Here is an 8974-nt window from a genome sequence, read left to right on the forward strand (position 1 = left end):
AGGTTTCTCTTTAGTAAGTTGGGCCGTGAGATTCTTCCAAGAGTTTTAGATATTTGATCTTGGTGAGATAAAATCCCTCTCTTTAAACTCCTCCGATGTACTGCAGTCCGGCTCCTTGTTCACTCTGTCAACACCCACTGGTTGTGTTTTCAGATCGCAGCACGGAGCAGGACCTCCGGACAGCTGTGACCGAGGTTTACCGCAGTAATCACTCAATCAAGGATTCTCACCTCCTCTTTCAGTGTGTGATGGTAGAGGGGTCAGGGGAGGATGGTGGAGGAGATGATAACTACTGTATCCATCTGAATCGCATTGTTCTTCATACTGTGTATGTTTGTTTTTAAATAACCTGGTGCAATTTTTATTGTGCAATAACTTACCTTATCTATTTATCAGATCGAAGTGTACATAGTGTGTATACATCTGTAATAGTTGCCATATTTAATTGTATTTTTTACTTTATTTAATTAGATTTTATTTATATTCTATTTATTTTATTTTATTTTTATTCTATTTTATTTTATTTCATTTTATTTCATTTTATTTTATTTTATTTTATTTTATTTCATTTTATTTTTATTTCATTATATTTTACTCGGGGCTGCACGGTGGTGCAGTGGGTAGCGCTGTTGCCTCACAGCTAGAAGGTTCCTGGTTCAAATCCCCGGCCGGGCGGGTGCCTTTCTGTGTGGAGTTTGCATGTTCTCCCCGTGCATGCGTGGGTTCTCTCCGGGTACTCCGGCTTCCTCCCACAATCCAAAAACATGCTCAGGTTGATTGATCACTCTAAATTGCCCATAGGTGTGAGTGTGTGCGTGAATGGTTGTGTGTCTCTCTGTGTTAGCCCTGTGATAGGTTGGCGACCTGTCCAGGGTGTACCATGCCTTCCGCCCGAAGCCAGCTGGGATAGGCTCCAGCCCCCCGTGACCCCCAACGAGATAAGCGGTCAAGATAATGGATGGATGGATGGATGGATTATTTTTTACCCTTGTCATTGCTATTACTATTGTTATTATATGTTTTAACTATGTTAGTACATGGTTGTATTCCCCTGTCCGGTGTTGTAAGCTGCTGTAACAAAAGAATTTCCCCCAACGGGGGGACAAATAAAGTATATCTCTATCTCTCTATTGAAGTCAGTCCAAGTCAAAGAGAGAACCAAGAGCATGTGTGATACAGACTACTTCAGGAGGGGACAAACAGGTCGGTAGCACAAAGGAGAGGAAGACACACAGGCCACCAAACGTTACATTTTAAAACTGATTAAAAACAGAGTTTCAATAGTTAATCACAAAGAATCACATTATAATCGCATGTTTAAATTCAATTTAGCATTTCAAAGCAGGAAGACTCAGTGGTTTAAATACGGTGAGCCAAAGGGGACAAAACAGAAGACAATTCAAAAAAATGAATGTGCTGATTTCAGATGTTAACACTGCAGGCCTGAATGGAAGCACATTAATCTAACATCAGGATGGAAACTGACTAAAAGCACAACTCCTGCTAGCTAGCAGCTGTGGCTTAGGTTAGCCTAATGCTAACAGCACATGACAGACGTAGATATCTCAGCCAATGATACTGACATTAAAGCTCCTGTCAGGAACCTGTCCATATCGTAACAGGATCTGATAGGTTTCTATTCTAGTCAATGTGTTAACTTCCACTGGATCCACTCCGTTGTGTTCCGGCTGCGTCTCTGATCCGGCAGGTCGGAGTCCTCCGGATCAGATACACAAGACTTCTATTTTTGCCGGATGCCGGAGCACGACGCATCAATCTCAACAGAGCAGATGGAGCGGGACAGGAAGTAAGGTTTCACCAAAACAAAATGAAAACATCCTGTTCATTTTCAGAATAAAACACTCTGTGTTATCACCAGATCGTATTTCACTTAACTACAACAACAAACCAAAGTCATGATGAGCGGAGCCAGGCCTGGGGTCAACAGGTCAGAGGTTTTCAGAGGACCAGAAAGACAACATGGATGAGGAGAGGAGGAGGAGAATCCCTGATTCAGTAAACCTTCACTTATTTCAGTTAACTTAACTAGTTCTCTACGTTCCTGTTCACTCTCTCCATCCACAGTTTTCATCATGAAGCTTGATTTATTCCCCTCTCTGTGCTCTGTTTTCTCAGCAGCTGAGCGGTGTGATGAGGAGTCTGGTTTAATATGTGGTGTCATAAAATTAGCAAACCAACTCAATTACATCAGATGAAAGCAGCTGCAAACTAAACACCAGCAGACGAAGACATTACACCGGAGAGCTCCCACGGCAGTCAGAGCATTAACTGCAGCGATGTGACAGAGTGCTGTTCATGACCTCAGTAAGGTGTGCCATGCTGCAGACAAACGGCCTGGAGTCCTCTGACAGCCTAGAGGAAGGTAAAAAGAGCCACATCCAGGCTGCAGGATGATGGCTAAATAAACCTGGTCCTGACTTTAACCACACCTTGTTGTACTGGGTTGCTGGTCCACGTCTCTCTCACTCAGCTCCTTGTGTGTCTTAACATCCTTCACTTCCCTGTGCGTTGTTTTCCTCTCTTCTTCTCTCTGCTGCTGACTGCTCACACATTAATCACTGATCTAAAGTTTTGTGCTCTTCAAATAAACTCAGAGTAATATTTTATATATCCTCCATGTGGTCTACTGATGCTATCAGACACAACGTAAGTAACATTTTGCCACAGTATCAACAGTCAGAGGCAATGTGCCAGACTCCTTTACGTGAAATGATTTTAATGTGTGTGATCAGGTTGACCCTGGAAACACCTCACTGTTGTTACTGGCTTGTGACCAATCAGAATGCAGTATTAAAGGTGACATATCACGCTTTTTTTCATCAATATATATTGGTCTAAGAGGTCCCCAAAACATGTCTTTAAAGTTTATGCTCAAAAAAACACTTTGAAATCAGATTTTGGCATGCCTGAAAAGCCCTCCTCTTCAGTCCTCCTCAGAACACTCTGTTTTCTCTCTGACCACGCCCCCTCAGGAAGTGGATGTGCATCGGCTGTCCAGCAGGTTGATCTAATGTTTACATGTTGGCTGAATATACACGGCTGCTCAGAGATCACGTTACTTCAACCCTCTGAATCTGATCCAGAATCTGATCCTGACGGAGAGGCGCCTGCAGCAGGACCTTTCTGAAGGATTGGTCACAGATTCTGTGTTTCTTGTTGTTTTATTTGTCAGTATGTCGACGTGTGTCTTGGTACACAGCTCCGAACATGTAGCTATGTGGCTATGCTAACTAGCGCTAGCACTTATCCATGATAAATAAAAATCATCCACTAGATCTTCAAATCTGCAGACGTGGGGAGTAAAACCGACCTTTGTGTTTATTAAGACAGCCTACAACTAGCATGCCTCCCTCCTAAGCTCCTTGTTAGCACAAATTTGTGCAGGTAATGAAAAACGAAGGGGGGATTCAGTATTATTTTATACAGTCTATGGGCTGAACAAGCTCTGAGCTCTGACTCCGTTACAGACCGGATATTGTTGTTACGTAACAAAACACTGAAGTCTGAAACGGCTCGTTTCACACACATTTACAGAAAGGTGGAGAAATCAGAACAGGGGCAGAATGGATTCTTTTCATTCTCTGGGGGTTTGAAGACATGCCAGGGACACATATTTCAGGTAGGGAACCATTAGAAAGTCAATTTTGCATGATATGTCACCTTTAACACACAGATCAATGAGAGCGATCAGTGACACAGAGGCTAAGTGAGAGTGTTTAAACCGATGCATTGGTTCAGATGGTATTTTAAAGGTTATCTCTTCTCTCTTGTCTTTGTGGAAATTGAAGTGAAGATTGTTTGGAGTGTGTGAAGATGCTGTTAATGCAGTTTGAGGCGTTTTCATGATATCAGCTCAGCAGGTGAGTCTTACCTCCATGTTACAGTCTAAAGAGACACAGACGGTTCAGTAATGGAAAATACTCTCCCCCCTCTGATGAAGCATGCACTTAGCACTGTGTGTGCATGTTTACGGAGCAGTGATGAAGAGACCTGCAGATGTGTGGAGTGTGTTCCCATGATTGAGTGTCTGCTCTGTAACAATAGATGGCTCAGGAGTGTGTGGGGGCTAGAACTTATGGGACCTCTGATGGGGTTTTGATGACAGCCAGCAATTTGTCAGATATCGTGAGAGAGGTTTGTGTGAGCCGTGAGAGGAGAGAGAGAGAGAAAAATCAGAGGCAGGAGAATAAATGGAAGTAAAGAAGAAGGAGGAGTGATCGTTGACCCTGTCGGTCAGTAAACAGTGTGTGACTCAGAGAACATTCAGAAGCTGCAGAGTAGGCTTCCTGCAGCCCAATTTAAGGTTCACCAAAGCTAATAAGCAGCTGTTAGTTTAAGCTCAGAGTCAGTGAGATGCTCATTGTTTCAGGGCTGAAGAGAAGAATATCATTAATTCATGATAGAAAAACAGAACTATAAAAATGAACGTGGCATAATTAACCAATCAAATATCTAAAATGCTATTTTTACCAGGGTACTGGTTTTTAGGACCAAGATTCCATTGACTGAAGCTAATTTGTTAGCCGTGTACTAGCTAATGAAATGCTGTCACCTTGTCTTTTTGAGGTTAGCAAGGTTAGTGTTTGTTTGAGCCACAATCATGCAGTCAGTACTGGTGTGAAAAAATAACTGCAATTCCTCTCATGTCCACTAGAGTGTGTCTCCTGCAGTGAGTCAGTCCCCATAGAGCCCCATGTTAAAATGTTACAGCAGAAATAAACATGTTTACAGCCTGGTACAAAAACAGTTTGAGTCTCTTGAGCTCATTTCTCTCTTCATGACAACTGTACGGCTGAATTTATATACAACTCACCAAGGATTACAGGGAGGTAGGATTAGGGGCGTGGCCTCTTTGAGTGACAGGTGTATATGTGTGGTAGCTGTTAGCCAGGTGGCTAGTCTTTGTCCTCAGCTCCACCTCTTTGTCTGTTTCTCAGTAAAAAGTTAGTTGTAGTCGGCATTTCCAATTTGGGGACCTCTGTCTTTGGATCGTAACTCCTCTTCAGGAACCAGCAGGCAGTGTGGAGGACTCGAGTCCTGATTTTCAGGGCTTCTGACTCAACTTGGACTCCAGGACTGTTGACTCAGACCTGAAGGTGGACTGCAGGACTTGGAAAATGGAAAGGAAGACTAGGACTCATGTAAGGGATAATGTATGGTTAGCAGGTTGTTATGAGAAAAAGAAACCTGACAGGGTGAGACAAGACCCTTGACGCCTGTTGCGATGGATGAACATGAAACTGTCCTCATTCAGCTCTCCTTCTTTTCTGAGCTCTGTGGTTCACACACCTTTAAAAAGAAACTAATGTCACAACTTTGAACCCTGCTGCTATCATCACCACCGCTCATGGTTTAACTTTCTTTGTAGAGATCACTAACCTAAAGTTTCTCTCACCTGCTCCGCTCCTTCATCATATTGATGGACAGGATCCAATATGAAAATATCTGTAGCCTGCTGATTTAACATGCTAACAGAAGCTAACATTTTAGCCACATTGTCTACCAATATGATGCTAACGAAAGCTAACGGTTTTACCTCACCTTACGGTCTATGGTGTCAACAAGCAGAAACTAAATGTGTCTGAACTCTTTTCTGTGGATTGATTTGACATGACGTGTGATCAGTTTGTCTCTGGTGTTACTCATGTTAGTGAAAGTTAATCACAGCTGTCAAGGTGTTTGGACCAATCAGAATCAAGGATCTTACACAACCAGAAGATCAGTAACAGAGCCAGGTAATGAATGGAGATCAAGACTGTTTTATGGTTTATTTTTATCTACATAGGTTGGAGTCAGACAGTACTCCTTATAAATCCCCAGGTCATGTGGACTCGACTTAGACTCAGATAATGGGGGATTGGACTAGGATTCTTCTTTGGAGACTCAGACTTGACTTGAACTGCAACCTTGAGGCCTCAATACTCCACTTAGGCTTGAGGTTTGGTGTCTCTACTCCCAAAGCCTTGGGGTAGGGTACTGAACTGATCAGTAGAGGGCGTAGTGGGGCGGGTTTCTTCACTGAGTACTCATCCTTTCTTTCAGCACAGGTACCTTGTGTTTATCTCAATTCCACAGTACAGGGTCTACATTTTTATGTTGAACCTATATCCCTGTGTTTCATATGATTGTCTCAATGTGTGAACTGTTTTCATTTTGAGTCCTTTTTCTTGTCTTCCTCCCATTGCAGCTGTTTCTGTGTTTGTGTGTCTATCCATCCTCCTCCATGTGGATTAATCTGTCCACAGTGTGAGCACAGACCCCCTCAGCTCTGTGTCCTCTGATGAGTCTATGTAGTCCTCAGGTCAGCTGTGATGACTCTCAGCACATGTCGACACCAACATCATCAAACACCTGCCAGACCTCCAGGGTCACAAAGGGTTAAATCTCAGCACCTGTCCTCTGAAGACACAACATTCGAAGCACTGCAAGTCCCCGGGTACCTCAGACCGTCATTACGCACCGATGGAGTCAGAGCCTCTGATCATCCTGCTGCAGGAGGAGGAGGAAGAGGAGGAAGAGGAGGAAGAAGAGGTGGTGGAGGAGGAGGAGGAGAAGGAGGAAGAAGAGAAGGAGAAAGAAGAAGAGGAGGAGAGGGGGGAGGAGGAAGAAGAGATGGAGGAAGAAGAGGAAGAAGAAGAGGTGCAGGATAAGGAGAAGGAAGAAGAGGAGGAAGAGGAAGAAGAGGAGGAGGGGGAGGAGGAAGAAGAGGTGGAGGAGAAAGAGGAAGAAGAGGGGGAGGAGGGGGAGGAGGGGAAGTAGGAGAAGGGGGTTGAGGAAGAAGAGGAGGAGGAGGACGAAGAGGAGGAGGAGAAAGAAGAAGAGGAGGAAGTAGAGGAGCAGGAAGAAGAAGAGGAGGAGGAGGAAGAAGAGGTTAGGGAGGAAGAGGAAGAAGAAGAGGAGGAGGAGGAAGACGTGGAGGAAGAGGAAGAGGTGGAGGAGGAAGAGGAAGAAAAATAGGAAGAGGAAGAAAAGGAGGAGGAGGAGAGGAGAAGAAAAGGTGGAGGAGGAAGAGGAAGAAGAAGAAGAAGAGGTGGTAAAGGAGAAGAAGGAGGAAGAATAGGAAGAGGAAGAAGAGGAGGAGCAAGAGGAAGAAGAAGAGGTGGAGGAGGAGGTTGATGAGGAAGAGGAAGAAGAAGAGTTGGAGGAGGAGGAGGGGGAGGAGGAAGAAGAGGAGAAGGAAGACGTGGAGGAGGAGGAAGAGGTTGAGGAGGAAGAGGAAGAAAAATAGGAAGAGGAAGAAGAGGAGGAGGAGGGGAGGAGGAAGAGGAAGAAAAGGTGGAGGAGGAAGAGGAAGAAGAGGTAAAGGAGGAGAGGGAGGAAGAATAGGAAGAGGAAGAAGAGGAGGAGGAGGAAGAGGAAGAAGAAGAGGTGGAGGAGGAGGAGGAGGTAGAGGAAGACGTGGAGGAGGAGGAAGAGGAAGAAAAATAGGAAGAGGAAGAAGAGGAGGAGGAGGAGGAGGAGAGGAAGAAGAAGAGGTGGAGGAGGAAGAGGAAGAAGAGGTAAAGGAGGAGAGGGAGGAAGAATAGGAAGAGGAAGAAGAGGAGGAGGAGGAAGATGAAGAAGAAGAGGTGGAGGAGGAGGAGGAGGTAGAGGAAGACGTGGAGGAGGAGGAAGAGGTGGAGGAGGAAGAGGAAGAAAAATAGGAAGAGGAAGAAGAGGAGGAGGAGGAGAGGAGAAAGAAAAGGTGGAGGAGGAAGAGGAAGAAACGGTGGAGGAGGAAGAGGAAGAAGAGGTGGTAAAGGAGGAGAAGGAGGAAGAATAGGAAGAGGAAGAAGAGGAGGAGGAGGAAGAGGAAGAAGAAGAGGTGGAGGAGGAGGTAGAGGAGGAAGAGGAAGAAGAAGAGTTGGAGCAGGAGGAGGGGGAAGAGGAAGAGGTGGAGGAGGAAGAGGAAGAAAAATAGGAAGAGGAGGAGGAGGGGAGGAGGAAGAAAAGGTGGAGGAGGAAGAGGAAGAAAAATAGGAAGAGGAGGAGGAGGGGAGGAGGAAGAAAAGGTGGAGGAGGAAGAGGAAGAAGAAGAAGAGGTAAAGGAGGAGAAGGAGGAAGAATAGGAAGAGGAAGAAGAGGTAAAGGAGGAGAAGGAGGAAGAATAGGAAGAGGAAGAAGAGGAGGAGTAGGAAGAGGAAGAAGAAGATGTGGAGGAGGAGGAGGAGGAGGAAGAATAGGAAGAGGAAGAAGAGGAGGAGGAGGAAGAGGAAGAAGAAGAGGTGGAGGAGGAGGAGGAGGTAGAGGTAGAGGAGGAAGAGGAGGAGGAGGACGACTACGAGGAGGAGGAAGAAGAAGAAGAGGAGGAGGAGGAGGAGGAAGAAGAAGAGGAGGAGGAGGAGGAGGAGGAGGAGGAGGAGGAGGAGGAGGAGGAGGAGGAGGAGGAGGAGTCAATCAGGACTCCTCCCTGACTTTGATCAGATAGATGGAAAGCTTCTGGTGGATGCAGATGTTATCATAAAGTGATGAGATCCAGCGGACCAACATGATTACAGAGCAGAGTTATTAAACTGTGTTTCCTAACTAAAGCCAGTATAGATGATGCTTTCTGACTCATTGCATGTTTGTCAGAGGCTCCACAGTAAACACAGTATTATTTTATTGAACTTATTTATACATGCAGAAGTTCTAATCAATAAAGTCTTCCTCAGGCCTGCTGATTAAAACAGAATCAAGTTTATTGGTTAGCGGCAGCTTCACACAGGGGGCAGACTTTAGGGGGCAGAGTACTGCACTATTAAAATGCCCACTTAAGTTTGAGTTTGCATTGTTGCTGCAGACTCTGTGATTCACTTTGAGAGGAAGCAGACTGCCTACAGTGGAGAAGTGCCTGAGACGCAACGACCGACAAGTTTCCCACCACACAGAGAAGTGACTCCGCCTCAGCTGAAGGAACATAATCTGTCACCACTGATCACACAGAGCAACAGGGCATATACAGAGAAGAGCACATTATGAAGGTGTACTGCAC

At 45.1% G+C, this 8974-nt stretch overlaps 1 pseudogene; it reads left to right on the top strand.

Annotated features, from left to right (window-relative positions):
* Positions 1-7287: 7287 nt before the first annotated feature.
* On the top strand, positions 7288-8414 carry LOC117817564 (annotated as a pseudogene).
* Positions 8415-8974: the final 560 nt, after the last annotated feature.

Source organism: Notolabrus celidotus, chromosome 8, assembly GCF_009762535.1.
Source record: "Notolabrus celidotus isolate fNotCel1 chromosome 8, fNotCel1.pri, whole genome shotgun sequence".
Taxonomy (NCBI): Eukaryota; Metazoa; Chordata; class Actinopteri; order Labriformes; family Labridae; genus Notolabrus; species Notolabrus celidotus.